The 25978-nt window shown below is 39.7% G+C and overlaps 1 protein-coding gene across 1 annotated transcript in view; it reads right to left on the bottom strand.

The window, feature by feature from the left end:
* LOC107218349 (zinc finger protein 569) overlaps nt 1-25978 on the bottom strand; it is a 125292-nt gene that overhangs the window by 9767 nt on the left and 89547 nt on the right. The window lies entirely within an intron of this gene.

Raw genomic sequence — 25978 nt, 5'->3', positions numbered from 1 at the left:
TCCTTGAACCCTGGGCGGAACTAAGATTTAGGAATTTCCGAAATTGCGTCACGAAGTCTTTGCAAAAGAGCGCCTGGACTAGAGTCACGCATCCGAAACTACGAGAGGGGACACCTTAGCGAATAGTGTAAGATATTTCAGGTTTTTTGTTTTTTTTATTTTTCGAGCTACAAAGGCATCAGGCAAGAAGTCGGCACCAAATTCGAGGAAATTGTGGATTGATGGACTAGCGACAATTGCGAAGGAAGAATGTCGAGGCTGCGGAGGGCGAGCCGACGCAGATCCCCGCATCGCGGGAATCCAAGGTGGATGCGATTCCCGCTGGCGGCCGGCGCGCCGCAGCCTCTTCCCCTTCCCCCGCCAACAATTGACTAGCGAAGTTGCGACGGACCGACTAGCGATGAGGAAGCACCACGCTCACCACCAAGACCACATGGAGCTGCGCGGAGGACGAGAATGCGATCTATTGCTATTAAAGGTGCGCGTCGAGTTGCGCAATCGACGAAATCAATGACGAATCGATTATTGCGTATTCTTGTGGGTATGACGTCACGTATGGGATGGCGTATCGAGATCCGTGTTGCGGCAGGTCGTAGCTTTTTGAAACCACTCTAGTTCTGGCGGTCGTGATAAGTAGTCACATGTTGGGGAGTTTCGCGAAGTAATGGAGTCGCCCAAAAATCGCGAGGGGAATGGAAAGGGGGTTGCAAGGATGTAGAAGGTAAGCGCTGCTTCTATCCCCGCGATTGAATTTCGAGCATAATTACGAAAAGGCTTGCCAAGTAACGGATAGCCGTTTTGGATTTGCGTTGTAGAAAAGTACTCGAAATTCTTTTGCCGATTCTTTTGCTTGATGACCGTAGCCTGAGTACGCGTGTTAGAGTACAGTAAATTTTGAGTTCTTGAGAAAGTTGAGTAGAGTCACGGGTTTTAGTTGAGTCTCTCTCGTTTTTCAAATCAAGTATAGCCGAATTCCGCTGTACCGGGTCGAGCCGCGTTATCGGGTTTTTCATTGTCACCTCTCGAGTAGGTCGGGCAGTGCCGAATTGGAGTGCTTGGATTAGCGAATAACGTTTTCGAGGATTTTGAGAAGGTTTGATTTCGGATGCGTTGCGATAGCGAATAGTTGAAGTTAGGTTTAGTTGCGCCTGCGCTTAGTTCCGTACCCGTTTAGTCAAGATGATGTGAATTGAGTTGTATTACCTTGAGATTGTGTTTAGTTGAGGTTACATTTAGGGGTACTTGCGCTTAGTTAAGTTGCCGTTTGTTTAAGATAGTGTTTAGTCGAGTTGAGGTGATGTATAGTCGAAATTGCCGTTGCGTTGAGCAGCGGTTGAGACGAGAAGTTCGAGTATTGAGTTTTGGTTGCGTCTGAAATATAGTGGCGTTGCGGATTGGTTTAGTTGAAATAAGCTTTAGGTTAAGTCAAGTTGTCACGTTTAGATTTAGGGCAGCTCGCGGTCGCGTCGAAGCTACGAGTCGGGTGAGATCTCGGGTGAGATTGAGGACGCTGTCTGTTCGGTAGCCCGACAGCGCACCGTCGAGAATGTAGTTTTAGTTTCGGTTTCGAGCAATTATCGCTATGGAGAAGAAATGGTGAATTTGCATATTGAGAATAGCGTATGGAGATTTTGTAATTATTAAGTGACATTTCAGTTAGGGAGCCGCGAGCTCAGTAGAGTAAGGAATAGTGTAGGTTATGTGTAATTTCCTGTTTAATTTTACAATCGCGACGAGCGACTTTTGCATTATTTTTTTGTTTTTGTATCACTGCTATTGTGAAATATAAGATTTTACTTCACTTCTTTTGTTAAGTAGCGTGTGTATTTCGAGTATCTTTCTCTCTCCAAAAATTACCTGCCCCCCCTCGTCTCCGCGGTACTAAGCTATCGAGAATTTGCCCGAGGTATAGCGCATTAATGATTTCGAGGCGTGTTGATCACGCCAGGTGCCCAACACAACTTCGCGATATTGTTTTAGATCGAAGGTACATCGTGGACGCCAAATTATTGTGCACGCGGTAAGTTCTCGGTCATTTTCTCCGAGTCACCGAGGGGCGGGAAAAATCCACGTCACAGTACATATCACGTACATGATATGTACATACCAGACAGATTCGAATTATTCTGTACCTCGGTCATACCCAGAATGTTGCGTTTGTACATTCTGCCTACATTCCTTACCGAATGTGCATATCACGTACATGATATGTAGAAACCAGCCAGGTCCGAGTCAGACTGTACCTCGATCATATCCAGAATGTTGCGCTAGTACGATCTGCGTACATTCCTTACCGAATGTACATATCACGTACATGATATGTACACACCAGACAGATTCCAATGAGTCTGTACCTCGGGCATCCCCAGAATGTTGCGCAATAATTAATTCATACTACACATCGAAGGTATTCTGACGCAACCTTGTACCTCAAAAACCACCACTTTCCAGGGGAGACAATAAAACGTTTTATAAACAATGTATGGTTCTTTAGAGATAATTTTATTTCAATCTTAAAAGTAACAAAACTTCCGATAAATTTTAGCCAAAATTATGTCATAGAAAATATTTCCATATTGTTTTTGTCTTTCCTGAAAAGTAGTGGTTTTAAGATATACGTGGTTGCATTAGAGTACCCTCGATACGTAACTCAAATTTCAAACAGTAACGATCTTGAACTAAGTTTATTCAGATTGTGTTTATACGAGCTTTGCTCTATAAATCCCTACCAAACATTCACACCACGTACCCTAATTCGGGTCTCAATGCAAGTTTCAAGATTTTAGTGACGGCAGTCCAAACTGCAACTTCACAATATATATTCAATTTGCGAACAAATTATTATCGAAGTATTTTTAGATGTGTGATTAGTATCGAATATTGTTGCTTATTTATAAAATATTATCATTCTTTTAGTACAAATACGCGCAGAGTTCGCGCACTTTTTATTCCACTTGAATTTTGTGTTGTCTATTCAAATTTGATAGTATAAGGTGCTATGATACCCGCAAGGCCCTATCGTGAGTGCGAAAGAGATAGCACCGCGTGTCTTACTGTCGGAGCAAGAGAGAACGACCAATTCATATATTATAGCACCTCAAATAGAGGTTTTGTGTCTCACTTGCACCACGGTCAAGCGTCCTTACCAGCAAATTCGTCTTCTCAACGTTTCTATCGCCATTCATGTGGCCGTCTCTTCTCGTAGAGATACAAAAGTGTATATTTTACCTAATTGTGTCACAGCTAGTGAGTATATTTACTTGTGATACTCTACCCTTCTACAGGATATGCGGGTTTATTTTAGGTTCATATAATCTGTTGTTCGTGTAACATAACCTATAACCTGCACGTGGCGACCACACTTTTATTACTGTTTTCATACAACCTTGAAAATCCGATGATAGTCAAACTCGCGTTCTTTTATTCTCCCTCGGGATAACCACAATAAGTTTTACGGCAAGCTATTGGTGAATCGGGTATTTCATACAAATCGTATTTACAGATCTTTTATCAATAATCATCGTGCTTATTAGAATATTAGGATACTGCTATTGTTAGGTAATACTAGAGAATTGAATAGCTTGGTTCAAATTTGAATTTCGTATAATACATTTTAATAATTATTTACAACATCACTTACCTATACTTTTTTTTTTTTTCCTATATATATATTATGATAACCTTCAAATGCTTGCTAAAGCGCGTTTAAATTTCTGTACTTCAATCAAAGTTTATTTTTCTAACAATTAATAATTATTACAAATGTTGAAAAATAAATAACTACGCTTGTAAGAATTGATAATTATTGAAAATTAAAAATTATTTATGATCAAATGAAATTCATACAAAGAGAAACAAATGTTGTTATAATACAGTATATACTAAAATACTTGTACACACATTTTTTTTCATCTATTATTCGATTCCTTTAAAGAATCAACTCATGTTTGATAGCTGTTAAAATTTCGATCAATAACTGATATAATTTTTTTTCCAGTTCAAAGCATAACTTAACTAAGTCGTTAATTTTCTAAGAAATTGAAAATGTATTGTGAGTAAACTAATCATTTTTTTTCAAATTCATCATACAATTGAGATAATGAATTCATAAAAATAATCAAATATATTAGACACTATTGCAGTAATTAAATCTTGGAATGTAATGATTTGTAAAAAAAAGGTTGAATCTTGAATACAATTTGTGAATAACCAAGCATTTATATTTTTCAAAATCGTATGATTGTCATTCAAGCTGCAAAGTCACGACTTCATAGAGGAATAATATGAAGTTACTACACCAATTACTTAATTCAATTAAATAGACTAAGTGTTTTACTAGCAATTAAGCTCTGAGTCATTTAACTTATGTTATAGTTCTATCATTTAGATTGCAGGGATCTCACACGAAATTCTACTAGTCTTGCTTCTTCCCCAATCATGTCTGAAAAATCATCCAAAAAAAAGTAAGTTCTGTAGACAACTTCGAGAAAGGCTGAATCTATCTTTGGTATAAATTAATCCAATCGATACATCAATCGTAGTACACGCAGAAGAAAAGACACATAATGACTTCAACTCAATGACAAACTCGCAGACTGATTCTGTAAATGATTCTGTTCATTATTCTTGTCAAATAAATAAATTGCGTGACACTTCTGATAGGCAATATGGCGATAACGTCGATAATAATCTAGGGGATATGCATGGCCTTGAAGTAAATTCGAATAGTGATTCGATGGGTGAAAATAGGCACGACCTCGAAGTAAATTCTGAAACTGATGCATTAATTGAAAGTATTTTTGTTCAAACTGAGAACAATAAAGTAGAGTTCTGTACCAAGTTGCGAAAATGGGCTGTTGATAATAATGTACTCCAGTCAAGTTTAGGAAACTTGCTACAGATTCTGCGAGAAGAAGCTGTATTCAATTATCTGCCAAAAGACCCCAGAACACTTTTAAGAACACCAACCACTACAGATGTTAAAAACCTTGGCTCTGGCTTATATCATTATTTTGGAATTTTTGAAACTTTAGATAACATATTTACAAAACACAATCCGAATATCACGTCAGTCAATGAATTTTTGCTCGCAGCAAATATTGATGGCTTGCCATTGTTTAAAGGTACTGATAGTTCTTTTCGGCCAATATTATGTTCAGTCAAATCTATTCCGAATCTTAAAAATATAGTCTTTATGGTAGCTTTGTATTATGGCAGTACAAAACCTCTTGCGAACTAATTTATATCTGATTTTGTAAGAGAATGCTCAGAATTATCAAAAAATGGAATCATCATTCAATCCAAAAAATTCACTTTTAGGTTATCTATGTTGATTTGTGATACTCCTGCCAAATCACACATATTGTCTATCAAAGGTCATTCGGCATATTTCTCTTGTACAAAATGTGATCAAGAAGGCGATCTGAATAACAATGTTATGAGTTTGCTCGAAACTGAAAATTTTCAAAAAAGAACAGACCATTCTTTTAGGTATAAACTACAGCCTGAACATCATATGGGTACTACTATTTTATTGGATATTCCACATTTTCATATTATTGATAACGTTCCTGTTGACCATTCACATTGCGCTTTATTGAACGGAGTCAAAATACTCCTTTGTAATAAACGTTACTGTTGGATTTATGGTAAGCCACCATATAAGTCACCTGCACGAGATGTAAATAAAATATCCACGTATCTTAAGGATTTGAAAAAACATATTCCTTGTGAGTTTGCTCGAAAACCCCGTGCAATAGTTGAATGTAAACGATATAAAATGACTGAATTCAGATTGTTTCTGTTGTATACTGGACCAGTAGTGTTGAAAGAAGTATTACCCAACAAAAGGTATAATAATTTCATGACATTCAGTTTGGCAACTTCAATATTAATTAGTCCATATTATTTCTCTCGTGATAATTATATTTCATACGCCCACGATCTGTTTAAGCATTTTATCAAAACTTGCGAAAAATTATATGGGTCTAGTTTTATATCACTTAGTATTCATAATCTTTTACATCTGAGCGACTGTGTCCGACGTTTTGATCCACTAGATAATTTTAGCGCTTTTGAATTCGAAAATTATCTCCAAACTTTGCAGAAAAAAATTCGTAAGTCTTCATTACCTTTACAACAAGTAATTTGCCGAATTGTGGAAGAGAGAAATATTTCAGAACCTATTCGAAATTCAAGCGATACATTATTCTATGGAACATAATCATGGCCCATTATTGAAAAATTGTACCTCGCCACAATATAAAACAATTACAACTGCTGAGTACTGTAGACATATTTCTATAGTCGCCGATCGGTTTGTGCAACTCAAAGATGAAAAGTTTGTCGAAGTAAAAAATTTTTGTTATCATGAAAATGCCACAATGTTGTTAGGGTATGAATATGACGAATGCCACGACTTTTACACAAAGCCTTGCTCATCAACACTTTTTGATGTTTCCTACATATAAAAAAGTAACAATTTGCTCAGAATGTGGAATATCAATACAATTAGCAGAAAATTAGTTATACTAGTACACAAAGATCATTATGTGTCTTTTCCGATGCTGCATAATATGTGATTTGAAAGTTCATGTTTGTATTTCTGGGAAACATATAGGGTCATAGAAATCTACGAATTCGCATTTTTTCAAATGTGTTTTGTACATACACTGAGAGAAAAATTTGCACATATAGTTGAAAATTTGTATAGTTGAAATATTATAGTCGTGCCGATAATTTTTACGGTGAAATATACTCATATTATTGTTTGGCGCACTGCAAACACAATATCAATTTACCATACACTTATAGTTGATGCAAGGACGTCAAAGGGACTACAATAATACTACAACTAACTATATTATTTTTCTTAATTTATAGATATGTATAGATGTTCATCAGAATTATTTTGGTACCGTGCCGTGAGCTTCGTTCTATAGTTTTCGACAGTACAGAGTATAGCTCAATTAACTAATTTATAATCAACTATTTATGGATAAGAATTTGGACCACCCGACATGATTCATGCAACTTTTGGCAGAGTTGAATGCACCATACATAGTTTGACTCGACTTAAATATGGTTAACGCTAATACAATAATTATTCAGACGAGATCATACGAACATAGTTTCAACAACTATACATACACTGTTGAGAATATTTGAAAATCTACGACACATTTACAACACAAAAGTGTAGTTGAATCACAAATTTCGTGTTATAAAGTGAATTACTAAGCATTCTCAATAAATGTGCATTATAATTTTGTCATTTTGCTTAACTTAGTTGGAAATATGCAGAAGGGTATTTTGAATTTACTTCATTGTGCAGTAAATGTATTAGGTATATTTGTAAATTTCAACTACGGTACTTGGAATTTACTAAACATTTTGTTGAATTCATTTGGTAAATGGATCTTATTGATCAGTTTTCAGTGACTGTACCCGTCATGCCCGTATGGACCGTACATTGTATTATGAATCAAATAAAGTCATAGATTTCCATAAAGTAGTTTGGCGTAGTAGGTAGGGCGCCAGACTTATAATCCGAACATTGCGAGCGAAAGGGGTTCGAGGTTAGGAAAAGATAATGCGCTAGGTTTTAATCGATCCAAAATGCGTTTTCAACGGTTGTAGCTAATGATAAGTTCTCAAAATGGTGTCTGCGCTCACGAAAAATCATTGACATGAATTATCTTCGAGTTCCTTATCTATTTTTTTTCATTCCACAGTTTTACTATACATTTACGATGAAGCTACTTAACTCGTATAGTAAAGTTAACAAACTGCAATCTAAAATATCTGTATTGAATTTCAAAATTATAAATCGAGTAACGATAAATGTTCACGACCACCTCGTGAAAACCAATAAACACACAAACTCATGCGCCCAACCACTTTCCAGTCGCGCGCCGCAGCGACCAGTACCCACTACGTCACGCGCGCCGCTACCGCCACCCACGCAACCACGCGCGTCCCGCAATCGGCTCGCCAAGTTTCCCGCTGTCAAATTGGAGTCGCGCCTGGGATATGAGACCAACGATCTCACCCATCGTCAAGACAACTTCGGTCTCACCGACATTGAGCCAAAGACTGCACTCAAGGTTCACCACCACGCTTCACCTGCAGTACGCTACATCTACTCGACAGCACGCAGGTTTTTTGGATTACTGCATGACTGGATCATCCACTCTGGCACCAGCCAGCTCAACCAAAGGGACCGACTCCCATAATCCTCCAGCTCCTTGGGCACTACACCCCTTAGACTTCTCTTCAAGGCCTCTGACCAGGCCACCCAGCGTACTGCTCTCTCTCTGGGACGTCCGAAGAGCCAGAGTAAAAGTTCGAAAATCCGTTCTTTCATTTTTGCTTTGTCGCAACTTTAATAACTGTATCTGCAGTTTCCAATTTTTTTTTCTGTGCAGTGCAACCATGGAAATAAATCGTATGAACAATATTTTTTTTTCTATTATTGGAAAAGATAATATGTTCTTAATCAATGAGAACCAACTATTTTTTTTAATTACGTCAATATTTTAGTTTTTAAGAGCTCCGTTCAAGTCACAGATTTGGGGTTGCGCGGATGTTTTAATTTTTCTTTTTTTTATCAACGACTAATATTTTGGGAAGCAGCAATGATGAATTTTTTTTTCATGACCACCCTATAGTATATATATGTATAGTCATAATATCAATGCAAATATTTGACTCTTCATTATAACAAAATTTGTTTGACAAAAATCAATAATATATATTCTTGCCAAACGATGGAATCAATGATGGTGGTGCTAACAGACAAAAGCTCAGAGTCTGCTGGAACATGCCTGGTTGTCAAGTTCGAAGATGAGGATTCAGTTGAAGCTGTACCGAACAAATGGTACGTGTGGACCAAAAATGAATGTTATTGGCCCTCGGTTAATTGTACCAAAAAAAAAATGTTCGAATTCATAAGAGATAGTTAGGCGCCAGAGACAGATTGGAAACATTGTCCGGCCACAGTTCTGAGAAGATATGGTAGGCAGCATTCTGAAATTGCAGTACGTCTATCAAAGGCGAAAACCTGAAAATTGCCAATCAACATTGTGAATTCATGTAACTGCCATAAGCGTAGCATTTTACAGTTTTGAGTTCAGTCAAATATAAAATAGTTAGCCTGTATCGACATCAATATTGAAATTGAACAATTGTTTGCTTGCTTTTATGTTTTTCTGTTGGTACGTTGACGCATAATACATATATTCTGTGACGTGGATTTTTCCCGCTCCTCGATCACTCGGAGAAAATGACCGAGAACTTACCGCGTGCACAATAATTTGGCGTCCACGATGTACCCTGGACCTAAAAACAATATCGCGAAGTTTTGTTGGGCGCCTAGCGTGATAAACACGCCTCGAAATCGTTGATGCGCTATGCCGCGACAATATATTCGGTAGCTCAATACCGTGGAGAGGGGAGGGGTAATTTTTGGGTAGAGAGAGAGATGCGGAGTACGCAACGCCGACATGTTGTTTTACCAAGTGAACATTAAATTAAAACAGCATATATTTTCAGCCAACGATATTATAAACAAAAGAAAAGTACAAAAAAAAATAAATAAATAATAATTCAAGCGTCACTCATTGCGACCCAAAATTTATAAAACAGAAAATAATAATTCACACGTCCCTTCTTGCGACTCAAAATACAAAACGGTGAACAATAACTCTACAGCCGCTCTTCGCGATCCAAAATGCTAAACAATAAATATAATAATTCATAACGCGCTATTCGCGATTCGTATTCGAATGCTTAGATTTAAGCAAATAAAAAAAATAACCATCCATTATATTAACGTCCATGATATATCATACAAACAACAGGAATTAACAGGAACTTGGACTATTGATAAACGCAAATCATTGATTCCGCAACGTTTCGACCATTTTATTTGGCCTTCTTCAGGCGTCTATAAACATACATATAAATACAAAATATTTTAAACACAACGCATAATACATATAACAAGATTATACAATTAATAGCAAATAAATTTACCTCAATTTATAAGCGTAAACAATATAAATCTTCTTATACCACTTCATTAGCTCCTCATAAATAATTAACAAAATTCAAAAATTTATTAATTAAAAAGAACGCAGCTAACAGAACCGACTTGTACATGTAAATAAACTGTCGACCGCAGTCAACCTCAAAATATACATAAATGAGGAAACAGTAAGCGAATGAAGCGCCCTTGTTTCCCACATTCACCGCCGCGGGAATTCAAAACAATACTCTAAAACATTTCTACAATATCTGAGTCAAAACAAAAATTAAATACATTAAAATAGTCTAAACATTCAAAAATAAAGTAAAACTAACGTGCGTCACCAAGATAATCGTTATAAACCGATAAAATCTCGTTGTACATTGCACTCAGATTCTGGGTGTCAGTACGCTTGTTTACCGTGTCATTAAGTTTAATCCAAACCATTTCACTAACCGATCTTTTTAACCAGTTATTCTCTAAATCTAAGATCTTCGCTTTGTCAAAATCAAACCCATGACCCGAGTCGAAGTAATGTGCGGCCAGCGCTGTTTTGTTCTCATCCAAGATTTTAACATTCCTACAACTATTCCTATGTTGGTAAATCCTATTTTTTAAATACTGTTTGGTTTGACCCACATAACAAAGTCCACAAGAGCACGGGATCTTGTACACTACACCTGCTCTTTGATCCTGCTGCACTGGATCCTTTAACTTAGTGTATAATGATTTTATTTTATACACGTTATAATAAGCCAGCTTTACATTAGTACCTGTAAAACAACTATTAATTTTATGTGACAAGCCCGGAACAAAAGGAAACCGGCAGTACTTGATGAAATTCGTAGGACGAACTCCACCAACCCCACCATTTGCTTTATTCTCTTTAAACTTAATGATAGCTGCACGAACAAACGATCTTGGATAACTGTTATTAGTTAACAATATCTCAATTTTTTGATAATTGTCCTCATGATACTCCTCGCTGCTAAGTCTAAACATTCTATCCAGTAAACCATGAATCATTCCCACTTTCTGTGACATTGGGTGGTTGGAACAGAAATTCAAAATTCTTCCTGAACTAGTTGGTTTGGTGTACCAATTAGTCTTCAAATGGTTGTTGGATCTTTCAACCATGATATCTAGGAATGGAATACAACCATTCTGTTCCACTTCCATGGTGAACTGGATATTCTCTTCAAAGCTATTAAACAACTCCAAGACTCTGTTTAATTCCGTCTCAGGGACTGCAGCGATAGTATCATCTACGTACAATTTAATAAACGCAATGTTAAACGGGAGGACCGTAATTATCTGTTGTAACACATAATTCATAACAATATTGGCCAACACCGGACTAGCTGGATTGCCCATACTACAACCTTCAACCTGTCTGTACAACACCCCATTATACGTAAAATAACTGGTTTCAAAACAAAACTCTATAAGTTTAATAAGCAAATATTTAGGAACTTTAACTAAATGTTTGATGTTGTCCCAAGATTCATTAATGACCTTCAATACTAAATCCTTACGGATATTTGTAAACAACGAGACTACGTCAAGTGATATCAATCTATAATCACTATGTAATTCAACGTCTCTAATAAAATCAACGAATTGAAAAGAATTTAATAAATTAAAACTAAAAGTATCCACAACCGGTGTCAAAATTTCATGTACAACTCGCGACAACTTATAGCTAGGAGATTGTATGCAACTCACTACCGGACGTAACTTGCAAGTTGGTTTGTGCGTCTTACGTAGTCCATATATCCGTGGTGCTCGAGTATAGCTCGACCGAAGGTTCTTCTCTTCAGCTTCGTCAATCACACCCGAAGATGCTAGCTCCGCCACCAGGTTATTGGCTCTTTTTTGGTACGTGAGAGTTGGATCTCTATGAAGAGGTAGGTAAGTTGTCCTGTCACTAATTAGTGCGCTCATCTCTCTCTCGTACTCTTCTCGGAACATGATGACAGTTGAGTTCCCCTTGTCTGATCTTGATACCACTAAATCTTCATTTTCTCTCAAAAACTTTTTTGTAACGATTAAATCTTTATTTAACATTAGACGGTCTTCAGAACGTGATTGTCCCTTACAAAAATTGGATAAAATGTTGATACTTTTAGATCTCAGATTTTCTTTCACTGCGGATAAGTCAGCCGCATTACAATTGTCTAACTTTACTGCACTGATGCAATACTCTAGATCTTTAATAACTTCAAACTTCAGAAGAGTCTTTTTACTCCAATGTCGCTCCAACAAGGTAATTCCCAAGCATATTAGTAACAACCTGAAGTGCACATATTCCTTGACTCTTGAATACCATCCTTTCAAGAATCTCGGGGACAAGCTCATACATAATTTTCAGAAGTCAGTGTTGAACGTTGAAATTAAAATTACTATTTGGAAGCTACAGAAAGTGAATGAAGAGCTGGGAGAGATATGTAACCAACTGAAGAGTTTAATACCACAGCCCTTGTTTGACAATTGTAAATCTGTGAACAAGGTGAGGTTTTTAAAAATCTTTACGAGGATTAAAGAGGTTAACATGAAGAAGTTGGAGGAGTTGGTACAACAACGTTTAAATGGCATCAGGTTACCGGATGCAAATAAATGTGTTTTTAATTACACTAATAGAGAACTCCCCAAACAAGTTTACAGAACGCTAAGCCTGGAGCCAAACTTTGGGCTACAGATCCAAAATAAGATCACTATAGTTCCTGAAGTTATTAAAGATCTAGAGTATTGCATCAGTGCAGTAAAGTTAGACAATTGTAATGCGGCTGACTTATCCGCAGTGAAAGAAAATCTGAGATCTAAAAGTATCAACATTTTATCCAATTTTTGTAAGGGACAATCACGTTCTGAAGACCGTCTAATGTTAAATAAAGATTTAATCGTTACAAAAAAGTTTTTGAGAGAAAATGAAGATTTAGTGGTATCAAGATCAGACAAGGGGAACTCAACTGTCATCATGTTCCGAGAAGAGTACGAGAGAGAGATGAGCGCACTAATTAGTGACAGGACAACTTACCTACCTCTTCATAGAGATCCAACTCTCACGTACCAAAAAAGAGCCAATAACCTGGTGGCGGAGCTAGCATCTTCGGGTGTGATTGACGAAGCTGAAGAGAAGAACCTTCGGTCGAGCTATACTCGAGCACCACGGATATATGGACTACGTAAGACGCACAAACCAACTTGCAAGTTACGTCCGGTAGTGAGTTGCATACAATCTCCTAGCTATAAGTTGTCGCGAGTTGTACATGAAATTTTGACACCGGTTGTGGATACTTTTAGTTTTAATTTATTAAATTCTTTTCAATTCGTTGATTTTATTAGAGACGTTGAATTACATAGTGATTATAGATTGATATCACTTGACGTAGTCTCGTTGTTTACAAATATCCGTAAGGATTTAGTATTGAAGGTCATTAATGAATCTTGGGACAACATCAAACATTTAGTTAAAGTTCCTAAATATTTGCTTATTAAACTTATAGAGTTTTGTTTTGAAACCAGTTATTTTACGTATAATGGGGTGTTGTACAGACAGGTTGAAGGTTGTAGTATGGGCAATCCAGCTAGTCCGGTGTTGGCCAATATTGTTATGAATTATGTGTTACAACAGATAATTACGGTCCTCCCGTTTAACATTGCGTTTATTAAATTGTACGTAGATGATACTATCGCTGCAGTCCCTGAGACGGAATTAAACAGAGTCTTGGAGTTGTTTAATAGCTTTGAAGAGAATATCCAGTTCACCATGGAAGTGGAACAGAATGGTTGTATTCCATTCCTAGATATCATGGTTGAAAGATCCAACAACCATTTGAAGACTAATTGGTACACCAAACCAACTAGTTCAGGAAGAATTTTGAATTTCTGTTCCAACCACCCAATGTCACAGAAAGTGGGAATGATTCATGGTTTACTGGATAGAATGTTTAGACTTAGCAGCGAGGAGTATCATGAGGACAATTATCAAAAAATTGAGATATTGTTAACTAATAACAGTTATCCAAGATCGTTTGTTCGTGCAGCTATCATTAAGTTTAAAGAGAATAAAGCAAATGGTGGGGTTGGTGGAGTTCGTCCTACGAATTTCATCAAGTACTGCCGGTTTCCTTTTGTTCCGGGCTTGTCACATAAAATTAATAGTTGTTTTACAGGTACTAATGTAAAGCTGGCTTATTATAACGTGTATAAAATAAAATCATTATACACTAAGTTAAAGGATCCAGTGCAGCAGGATCAAAGAGCAGGTGTAGTGTACAAGATCCCGTGCTCTTGTGGACTTTGTTATGTGGGTCAAACCAAACAGTATTTAAAAAATAGGATTTACCAACATAGGAATAGTTGTAGGAATGTTAAAATCTTGGATGAGAACAAAACAGCGCTGGCCGCACATTACTTCGACTCGGGTCATGGGTTTGATTTTGACAAAGCGAAGATCTTAGATTTAGAGAATAACTGGTTAAAAAGATCGGTTAGTGAAATGGTTTGGATTAAACTTAATGACACGGTAAACAAGCGTACTGACACCCAGAATCTGAGTGCAATGTACAACGAGATTTTATCGGTTTATAACGATTATCTTGGTGACGCACGTTAGTTTTACTTTATTTTTGAATGTTTAGACTATTTTAATGTATTTAATTTTTGTTTTGACTCAGATATTGTAGAAATGTTTTAGAGTATTGTTTTGAATTCCCGCGGCGGTGAATGTGGGAAACAAGGGCGCTTCATTCGCTTACTGTTTCCTCATTTATGTATATTTTGAGGTTGACTGCGGTCGACAGTTTATTTACATGTACAAGTCGGTTCTGTTAGCTGCGTTCTTTTTAATTAATAAATTTTTGAATTTTGTTAATTATTTATGAGGAGCTAATGAAGTGGTATAAGAAGATTTATATTGTTTACGCTTATAAATTGAGGTAAATTTATTTGCTATTAATTGTATAATCTTGTTATATGTATTATGCGTTGTGTTTAAAATATTTTGTATTTATATGTATGTTTATAGACGCCTGAAGAAGGCCAAATAAAATGGTCGAAACGTTGCGGAATCAATGATTTGCGTTTATCAATAGTCCAAGTTCCTGTTAATTCCTGTTGTTTGTAAAAAAAAAATAACATAATAGAGAGAAAAACGAAATGCCTAAATCTGGACGGCTTCTAATGCGTACGTGCGCTAGCCGTTGCTTTCACGATAAACAATAGCTGAAAACCAAAAGAAAAAGGAATGTGACTCGACGCGCTAACCGCGGCCGTCCTCTACTGAATAACCTATTATCACGCACCCGAGCTCAACTTTCTCTGCGACGTCGGAACACGGTTCGCGAGTTCAAACGCTCCCCCTTTGACGACTCACGACCTACACGAGAAGTTACACTGTATCGTAATTGATTCGACGTGATCCAGTGTAACGGAATTTGATTACACTCAAATTGCAGTAGTCTTGTCGCGACTCAAACCCGGGACTCTATTCGACCTTCTCGGTTACTCAAGAGTGGCTCTACGTTATTAGGCGCAACTCAGGCTACGGTCACCAAACAGACTTATCGGCTGAAGAATTTCGAGTACTTTCATTAACGCAAATCCTCGATGGCTATCCGTTCCTCGGCAAGCCTTTATTTAATTTCTCTCGAAATTCTCTCGCAAGAATATTAGCAGCGCTTACCGTTCCACATCCAGGACCCGAAGATGCCCACTCCCTCGTGACGATGGTAATTAATTGTATTTCTCAATTCCTACAGTCGCAACTACACTAGACGAAACTCGATCTGAATCTGGCCGCAACGCCGATCCCGTCACGCTAATCCTTCGTGACGTCATCACCCTAATAATGCGCAACAATTGATCTGTTATTGATTTCGGGGATTGCGCAACTTGACGCGCACTTGTCGTTGCTTCGCGGCGCAGAGCTTAACGCTGGATCGCGATATCGTCTTCCGCGCAGCTCTACGGTGTCCCGGGGTGGTGCTCCCTCGTCGCTAGCCGGTCTCTCGCGGTGGCCGTGGTCATGTGTAGGCAGGGTGAGCGGGGAGGCTGCGGTGCGCCGGCCGCCAGGGGGAATCGCGACCGCCTTGGATTCCCGCTCTGCAGTGATCTGCGTTGTCTTCCCCTCCGCAGCCTCGGTATCCTTGACGTAAGATCTCCGCGGTTTCGCGTTGCCTCGAAATATCCGCGGCGTTGGAGTTAGTCGCCGGCTCGTGACCGGTGTACTCTAAAAAAAAAATACAAACAAAGCCTCCAATATCTTAATCGTAAGTCGCTATTGCGTTCCTGTCGAAGCTCGGATACGCGACTCCAGTTCTGGCTCTCCTCTAGTATTATTTCGCGACTTGATCTCAGAAACCCCTATCCCGAGATTCCGCCCAAGGTTCACGGAGCACCTTGTAACGGGCATGCCTAACCGAAATCCCACGTTATGGCGGTGTCAGAGCGCCAGCGCTGCATCCCGCGAGCCAAACTCTTCAAGGTGACCGCAAGCTTAAGATAACCATACGCCGTTGAGCGGTATTCATCGAGAGGCACAAAAAAAACTTTTAGCGGTCTCATGAACGGACGTCTACCCGCCGTTGTTCCGATGTCTGGGCCTCCGGGGATCTCCGCGAGCTCTACTGGTTCCCAGTCGTACGTCAAGGTTGTCTAGGGGAGCCCTCCACTTCGCCACCGGACCTGAAACTCCGATAGAAACCCGCCACCAGAACCCCGGGGAAAGAAAGCGAAACGCCATTTATTCCCTTTTACTTGGTCTTTAGTTTTGGTGCACACTTATCCGCGTCTCCCGGGTCGGCCCCGGTCCTGGCCCCGGTCGGTCGTCGACGCGATTATCCGCAGCCGCAGGATCTCCATTTCCACAACCAACCCCCCGTCGTCCCTCGCAACTTGGGGGGTCGACGGGACGACTTCTCTCGCAACTGGGCTTGGCGGTGGTACCCTCCTCGCTAATCCGGTAGGTGGTGATGGTGTATCGTCCCTCGCAACTTGGGGGGGGGGCAACTTCCCTCGCAACTGGGGTTGGCGGGGTTACCATTCTCGCAAATCCGGGGGGTGATGATACCTGCCTCGCAAACAGGGAGGGTGGTGGTGCGACCTCCCTTGCTACTGGGGTTGTTGGGGTTGCTGCCGGTGACCAGCAAGGGGGTCCTCTGCTTGGGTTGCTGGGTTGGTCGTAGCATCTGGGGCAGGTGGTCTCTATACATATATTTATAAGCGCGATAGTGAGTAGCGTGAGGCTAGGTAGAGATAAGAGGACAGGACAGTGACCATGATATTTATATAAGAACTGTGTGAGAGTCAGCGAATAGGAAAAATAGAGAGAGGTGGTACGCCGGACGTAACAAAAGTAAGTATTAATAGTGTTATGTGAGTATCTTCGTGAATTTGAGAAACCAGAGATGATCCGGGTCGACGTCGAAAAGAAATCCAATTAGTCCAGTTTGAATAAACATGAGGTCTATTCTGAAATGTGTTTCTGCTGTCAATTTTTTGACAGCTCAATTGGATGCCAAGAAACGTATCCTGAAAAATGTGGACAATTTTATTGACGACTTTGCGAGAAAAAAAAATTTTTAAATTTAAAACGCTCTATTTCGACTATATCGTTTCATTTATCGAGTTTAGAGAAAAAAGTTTCAGACAAAAGTTGTAGAACTTGTCGTTTTCTATAAAATTAGTCTCATGTAAAAATTACGTACCGGTATCAGATTAGCGCTAAATGGGAACGGATGAAAAATTCGATACTTTTGTTATACAGTGAAACCTCATACAGCTTACCTTCACACAGCTTACATGTGCGGCATAATGGGTTGGGTTGGGGCGCTAGCGCAGGGCCGGCGCTAGGCATGTGTAGCTGATACGTCTATTAGGGGACCTCGAGAATTTTTAAAATTTTGTTTCCTCTCGATACTGAAAGTTCATAGTAAAGTATTGAAATATTTTCAACAACTTTAATATGCATTTTACTTTGGAAATAAAATTTATTATAAAATTACAACATTTGAGTTATACAACAAGAGTAAATTTTTTTTCTATGATTAATAGTAATCATATACAGATGTCAGATTATAACAGACACTTTGGTTAAGAAAGCGTGAAATCACCTACAAATCGTGAAAATAAAACTGTGGGGCAATGAAACACATAAGATCATGAAATTTTGGAAAAAAAGACTACCCAAACTAACACTGAAATGATGAAACATTTTCATAATTATTATAATGTTAATAATATTTCATAATTATAATAAGGTTGAGGCTGCGTCGACGAAGCAAGTTCGCTTTGGAAGGTCTCATGTTCTCCGTAACCAGATTCTTTCCCGTCCGAATGTAGGAATTTTATTTTGAAGCTCTTGCGTAGAAATTTACAAAGCAGATTTTGTGAACGCTCACTGGGTAAAGCAAAATTCATTACGTAAGTGACTTATCTATGCAAGAGCTTCAAATATAAATTTCGACACTCAGATTGAAAAGGTTCTTTGTGCAAAGAGAGAGAGAGAGAGAGAGAGCTGTTTATTACGTGCTCTGGGACTGAGGTCCGCTAAGAGCACCGTGCAAAAAACGATACAGAAAAATTTAGTAAAAAGGTTACAGGTGATCGTGGAAGCTTAAAAATTAAAAGTAAACAGTAAAACAGTAAATATAAATATTAAAAAATAAGAAGGAAAATAAGTTTTCACATATGTATAAAGTTTTACGAGAGAGCGCGCAAGACGCGCTTACTCTCGAGGAAAATAGAAATAAAGATGAATAAAGATAAATAAAGATAAAATAAAAATAAAATAAGATAAAGTTGTACATTAATAAATTAAATTATGCTGACTCTACAAGCATACACACATTGGGGACTAAGCATCACCACCTACAAGCAATAACGCACGAAAGTCCGTCTTAAAACCTTGCAAGGAGGCTCTCCTCCTGAGGTCTATTGGTAGAGAGTTCCAGAGTGTGCAGGCTAAAATCGCGAACGACTTGCGGAAATACTCCGTACGGAATGGTGAGACCACACAGTCTAGATCAAAGCGCACACGTCGAGTGCAATGCAAAGCGACGGGAACGGGACGCGCAATAATATCGAGCAGATGACGCGGTGCCCCAAAAAACCGAGTTGCAAATACAAAGGACCCCAGGAGGTAGCGACGACGTTCCACCACCTTTAACCAACCCAAGGCCTGGAAATAAGGCGTTATATGCTGATCTCGGCGCACATCAAATATAAACCGCACGGCTCGATTCAATGCCCTCTGCAAGAGAAGGTCCAACTCGAGCGTAATATCCGTAGACAGCAGACAACAATAATCAATGTGAGGTAGCACTAGTGACCTCACAAGCACTTTACGAACATCACGGGGCAGTCTACTACGACAAGTACGTAGACGGTACACGATGCTGTTAATTCGACGCGAGGTCCGCAGAAAATGCTCACGCCACGACAAAGTGTTCCCGATGATGACACCCAAGCACGACACCGAGCTTGATAGCGGGACAATCACGTCCCTCACACAGATGGGCGGAAGCACTGACTCCTGAAGGGTACTTACATAGCGCGCAGATCCAATAATGATCGCTTTAGTTTTTGCAGGGTTAAGCCGTAAGCCACGAGACTCAGTCCACTCACAGATGGCTCTAACATCCTGATTCATACGAGCAATGCCCTCTTCTGTTGCAGCAGGTGGACACCACAGATAGATCTGTAGGTCATCAGCGTAGAAACTATAATTACAATTAGAGAGAGCATCCCTGAATCCGTCCAAATATAATGCAAATAACAAAGGGCCAAGAACCGAACCCTGAGGAACCCCGGAACTAAGCGAGCCCCACTAGGAGCGATTTCCATCATAATCATACACAGCCTGACGACGACCACCGAGGTAGGACGCGAACAACGCACTGCAGAAGCCGAGAAATTAAGTTCGGCAAGAGTGACGAGCAGTAGGTCGTGACGTACAGAGTAAAACGCTTTTGAGAATTCAAAAAAGAGCACAATAGACACATTCCGGTTATCGATGGCCTTACGAGCATCGTCGACAATACGTAGTAGGACCGATTGCGTACTATGATACTTCCTGTAAGCTGACTGAAATGGATCGCGGAGATTACGTAAGTCGAGATAAGCCTTGACTTGCCGTGCCACAATACGCTCAAAAACCTTGGACAACGTGCGGAGCAGCGAAATAGGTCGATAATCTGAAGTTGAAGTCGGTGTAGCCACCTTGAGAATAGGACAAACAAGTGCGTGTTTCCAGGCCAAAGGAAACTCAGATGAGCAGAAGGAGAAGTTCAGCAGGTGCAATATATGTTCGCGGATGACAGAGAATGCCAGTCGGAGCATTGTTGCCGATATCCCGTCAATACCCAGTACATCTGAAGCCGTAGCACGCAAGGCCGCCTCAAGACCCTCTCGCGAGGCCGGTTGAACTCGAAAGGCATCCACCGCATCCACCGATGACAATCGGAAATCCAGTGCAGGCACACCAAGGCCAGCGGACAGAAATTGCGCATTCAGCGCTTCGAGGGGAAAAGCAGGAGCAGTTTTGGCCTTTCCTGATGTAAGTCGTCCCAAGTCCCGGAGCCTGTACCAGATCTTCGCCGCATCGTCCGTTTCAGCTTGGAAGCAGTCAAGGAAATAGCTGTCACGTGCAGCCCTGAGCATTGCCTTAACCTCATTACGCAATGCGATAAATCGAACATGCAGATGAGGCAGGCGCGTTTTCACGAAGGCTCGACGGAGCCGGTCTCTGCGACGAATCCACTCTCGCAATTCAGCGGCGAGCCACGGGGCAGGACGCCGCTTCACATAGACCTGCTTTGTTGGCGCATGAATGTCAAGAACTCCCAAGATAGCTGCATTTAGAAAGTCCACCTTCTCGTCGACAGGATTGAAGTTGGTACAGGGGCTCCCAATCCAGGGCCGGAAGGTCTCGGAGAAGAGCCTCCGCGTTCACCCTCCTGAGCCCACGGCAAGTAAATGAGATAGGCTCACGCGCCGGCACGATAACATCGTACACCACGAAAATAAGGTCATGTGCAGATAGTAATGGCACAGGATATTGACCAAAAGATCGAACATTAGATGCGTCATTGACAATGCAAAGATCCAGGCGGGTACTTGACGTCGCAGTGTGATGCGTAGCCCCATGAGGGACAATCTGCAGTCCATTTGCCATACACAAGTCGCGGAGGTGCACAGTATCGAACGAGGCCGCGTTCAAGTCTGCGTTGAAGTCTACAAACCGAATACCATGAGAGTAGTCCGGAATAATCTCAGTGAACCGATCCTCGAACACAGAGAGATGGCCCAGATGAGGGGGGCGGTACACCACCACCAGCAAAAGCGCCGGAGCATTGGGAAGCTTAAGTTCTACAATAAGAAATTCTGGCAAGCGGGAGTAATGATTTTAACAAATGTTCAGGATTTCGGATATGCAATTGTATCAGTTGTATTTCCATGATTTTAAGGTGACCTCCTGAAACGGCACACGAATTTACAGGTAGTAACGCGTTTTTATTTTTCTGCAGCTCAACTCTAATCATGGCTCTGATTTTTTGAAACTGAGCCAGTAGCTTCGGATCGTAGTTATCTCGTTTTTCTAGCCATTTTTCAACAGTTTTGATCGAAGTTAAAGCTTGCCTAGCCGTTGGAGTGTCAGTAGAAATTTAATCATCTGTATCTTCTTCCTCTTGTTCTACAGCTTCTTCAAAAAACGATGCCTGTAATTATAGTATAGCAAGGGATTTTTCACATCACGAAACAATAAAAAAGACTGATCAGTTCACTTGAATTCTATTATGACAACCCAAAGCGTTTTTGCTATGCTGCCCAAGGCCTGAAGTCGTAGACTAACGGTAACGAAATGGTGAATGTCGACAGGAGTACTATAAAAAAAGATTGTTAAGAAAATTAGTAAAAAAATATGCAACGAACTTCATTGACCGTCGATGCCATTATTTCGTCCTCGCTTAATATTTGCCAACCGGGGTCGTTACAATCAGTCATAAGCCATGCTGTGGTATCAGTTTCATTGCACTCTTCATAGCCGGGTATGCTGTGAAGGAGTCGTACGGTGTCCTCAACATCCATATGTAGCGAGCTGGATATAACTTCACCCGTAGGCTGTGAATATAAGAAATTCCAAGATTTTCTGATATTCGCGCTGGTCACGGTGTCCCAGGCGCTCGCGACCAAAGAACAGCAATCTTTCAAGTTGAAATTTTTCAACAGCAGTACGACGGAATTCTCGTTTTCTCCCAGTATGAGCTCGTTTAAAAGACTTCTCCTGTAAATTCGCTTTAATTTTTCAATCACTCCCTGATCCATTGGCTGAATTATGGCCATCACGTTAGGGGGAAAAAATTGACGATAAAGTTGGGATTTTTTGCGATGCATTCCGGAGAGAGCTTATGGGATGGTGCATTATCAACGAGAAGCAGCACCTTCCCTTGCCTTCCTGTGCGTTGCTGTTCCGCTGTTACTTCGGGAATGAAACATTCCGTAAACCACTCTTCGAATAACTGACTATCCATCCAACTACAGTGCTCCCCCCCTAAGACTTCAGACTCGGGGCTCTGGTTCCAGGAAAAATATCTTAGAGAGGTATCCCCTCTACTCTTAAAAGGTGGGGCTGTTAAAAATAGAAGCATGCGCAGTGACACACGAAACACTTAAAAGAAGCGCGTAATATTTCAAATGAATTATTTATTTCTTTGACATCTGTTGACATAGCTATCGTTTATAATAATATTGCACTTATTTTACAGTACAAAAATATCAAATTTGAGTGTTATCTTCAAATAAGAAAATTAAAATCAACATAAAATTCACAACTTAAGTTATTTCAAGGATATTTTATAAATTATGGTATTGAATACCATGTAAAGTTAAACTTTCAAATATAAATTCGTACATTAGCAATATTTAAAATAATTATTAATCGAATTATCAACACACTATACATTACTTATCCGTTAGGTATAGTAATATCACAGATATGTATTAATAACTAATTAGGAGGAAAATTTTCAGAGTTCAAGTTTTCAACTTGAGATTTTAATAACTCTCTTAATTCAAACAACGTTGTATTTTGACTAGACAAATTGCAATCATCACAATATTTTGTCAAGGTTTCAACAGCCTGTATGACTTCTGTAGTTGAAACTTTTGGTGAATTAGAATTAATACTTTCATGAAGAATATCGCAGCTTTCTTGAGTTGTAATATTTTCAATACTTAATGGATCAATATTTTCATTAATAATATCAGTGATCTCTTCATCACTGAGAATATCAGTCGGATTAAGTGTGTTATCAGAGTGAAACCAGCTTCTTATATCGTCTCCGTTTACATTCGATAAACCTCCATGATTTTTCATCACCTCACAAAATTCATCTAATATCTCAGTACCACCTGCAGTATCACTCGATTCATCAGATAATGGAGTTCCCTCAGATTGAGAAGTAGAATCTAACGGCCACAACTAAAAATGAAATAGAAATTGTAGTCAACAAGTATCAATTATATATATATAAACATTTTTATCATTCAACATACCGTGCTCCATGATTTTCTGAGTGTTTCTGGCAACACTTTATTCCATGAGTCAGCAATCCAAAAAATTACCTCCTTTATACTGACAGATTTTAAACTGTCCAATAAAGAACTGCCTTTATTGACAGAATCAATGATGTGTGCCATTAAATTACTGCGATAAAACAATTTTAAATTCTGGAGACAACCTTGGTCCATTGGTTGTAACAAAGAAGTTGTGTTTGGTGGGAAAAAACGAACTGATATGTCACCTTTTGATAGACGGGGATGAGCAGCGCAGTTGTCAACGAACAAAACAGCTTTTTTAAGTCCTTTTTCGGCTAGGAATTTAGATACAGCCGGTACAAAGGCATCTTCAAACCACTCTTTGAATAGACCGGATGTCATCCACGCAGATTTTTGGCTTTTATAATAAACAGGCAACGTCTTTAAATTTTTAATTGCTCTAGGTTTGGCAGACTTACCAATCAACACAAGAGGTAATTTCAAAGTTCCTGATGCATTACTACAAGCCATGATTGTTACTCTTTCTTTCTTTCCTTTAATACCAAAAGCTCCAGCTTCACTTGCAGCTGTCAATGTTGATGACGGTAACATTTTATAATTTAATGGACTTTCGTCACAATTAAATACTTCATCTAAAGATAAGCCCTCTTCAATAACAAAATCTTTAAACTGAGATTTGTATTTATCAGCAGCAGCAGTATCAGCAGACAATTTTTCTCCGCAGATTTTTTTATTACGAATCTTGTGCCTCTGTTGCCATTTATAAAGCTAGCCGTTACTTGCTAAAAACTTATTTTTAGCACCCATTTTTTGATGGAAAATTTTGGCTTGAAGTTGGACATGAGTACCTTGGACTGGAACGCCAGCAGCTCGTTTTTCTTTGAACCAAAACCATGTAGCCATGTCAACATAATCATTATCAATTTTTCTCATTCTTTTAACTTCAGGCAATTCATCACCATATTCCGTCACTAAATTATCAAACTTTTTTTTATTTTTTTCCCACTGTTTTACTGTTTGCTCAGTAACATTGAGGTTATGAGCAATAACATTTTTTGGGGTTCCATTACTCAATTCTTTTAAGGCATTTACTTTTACCGAAACGGGTACCGCTGTCGGTTGTTTACGCTTTACAGAGTTATTATTTTTATCGCTTGACATTAGATAGTTTTTTATTTACTATCGATCTAATTATTGATTATACTTAATACTACGAATATCACTTGACTATCTATAAGTATATCTATGTATATGTAGACAGCTGACTTATAGTAGCGGCTTAAGCGCATGCACAAGTAAACAACACTGAGTATAGTGGGGAAGCCAAATTGCGGGGAAATGATAGTAAAATGAGGGGAAGTAATATCTTACAGAGGGATATGTTAGGGGGGGAGCACTGTACTCTTTTGGTTTTTGTAAAGCACTGACAGCGCAATCACATGCTTGAAGCATCGGGGGCGTTGATATTTACCAATTATAAAAATTTGCAGTTTGTGCGATCCAGTAGCATTTGCACAAAGCATGATCGTGACGCGATCCTTCGAAATTTTTCGACCTCGCGCAGTCTGCTCGTTACGGGTTGCGAGAGTTTTATTCGGCAAGCATTTCCACTGAAGCCTGAATTCTTCAGCATTGTAAATATTGTCCGGGTAATATTTTGGTAGTATCTCATCAACAAATCGTTCGCGTAACTGTTCCGCTGATTCAAAGTCGCATGAAAGACTCTCACCTTGAATACTGAGTTGCCGGATCCCATGACGATTCTTGAATCTGTAATGCGATATATATTCATTTTTTGATCATTTAATCATATATACTGTAACGTGGCATTTCGGTTAGGCCTGCCCGTTACAAGGTACTCCCTGAACCTTGGGCGGAATCCAGGAATAAGGGTTTCGGAGATCGAGTCGCGAGATGATAATAGAGAGCGCCAGAACTGGAGTCACGCATCCGGGCTTCGACAGGGACGAAATAGCGAATTACGAATAAGATATTGCAGGCTTTTGTTTTTATTTTTTTTTTTTGAGTACACAGGCTACAAGCCAGCGACCAACTTCGACGCCGAAGATATTTCGAGGCAAGGCGAAACCGCGGAGATTTCGCGGGAAGGATACCGAGGCTGCGGAGGGGGAGACAACGCAGATCCCTGCAGCACGGGAATCCAAGGCGGAAGCGATTCCCGCTGGCGGCCGGCACGCCGCAGCTTCCCCACTCATCCCGCCTACGCCCGAACGAAGCAGCCGCGAGAGATCAGCTAGCGACGAGGAAGCACCACCCCGCCCAACCCCAGGACCCCGTAGAACTGCGCGGAACACGACATCGCGGTCTAGCGTTAAGTTCCGCGCCGCGTCGCGACGACAGGTGCGCGTCAAGTTGCGCAATCTCCGAAAT

Source organism: Neodiprion lecontei, chromosome 7 (assembly GCF_021901455.1).
Source record: "Neodiprion lecontei isolate iyNeoLeco1 chromosome 7, iyNeoLeco1.1, whole genome shotgun sequence".
In the NCBI taxonomy this organism is placed as follows: Eukaryota; Metazoa; Arthropoda; class Insecta; order Hymenoptera; family Diprionidae; genus Neodiprion; species Neodiprion lecontei.
This window is presented reverse-complemented; position numbering and strand designations above follow the sequence as displayed.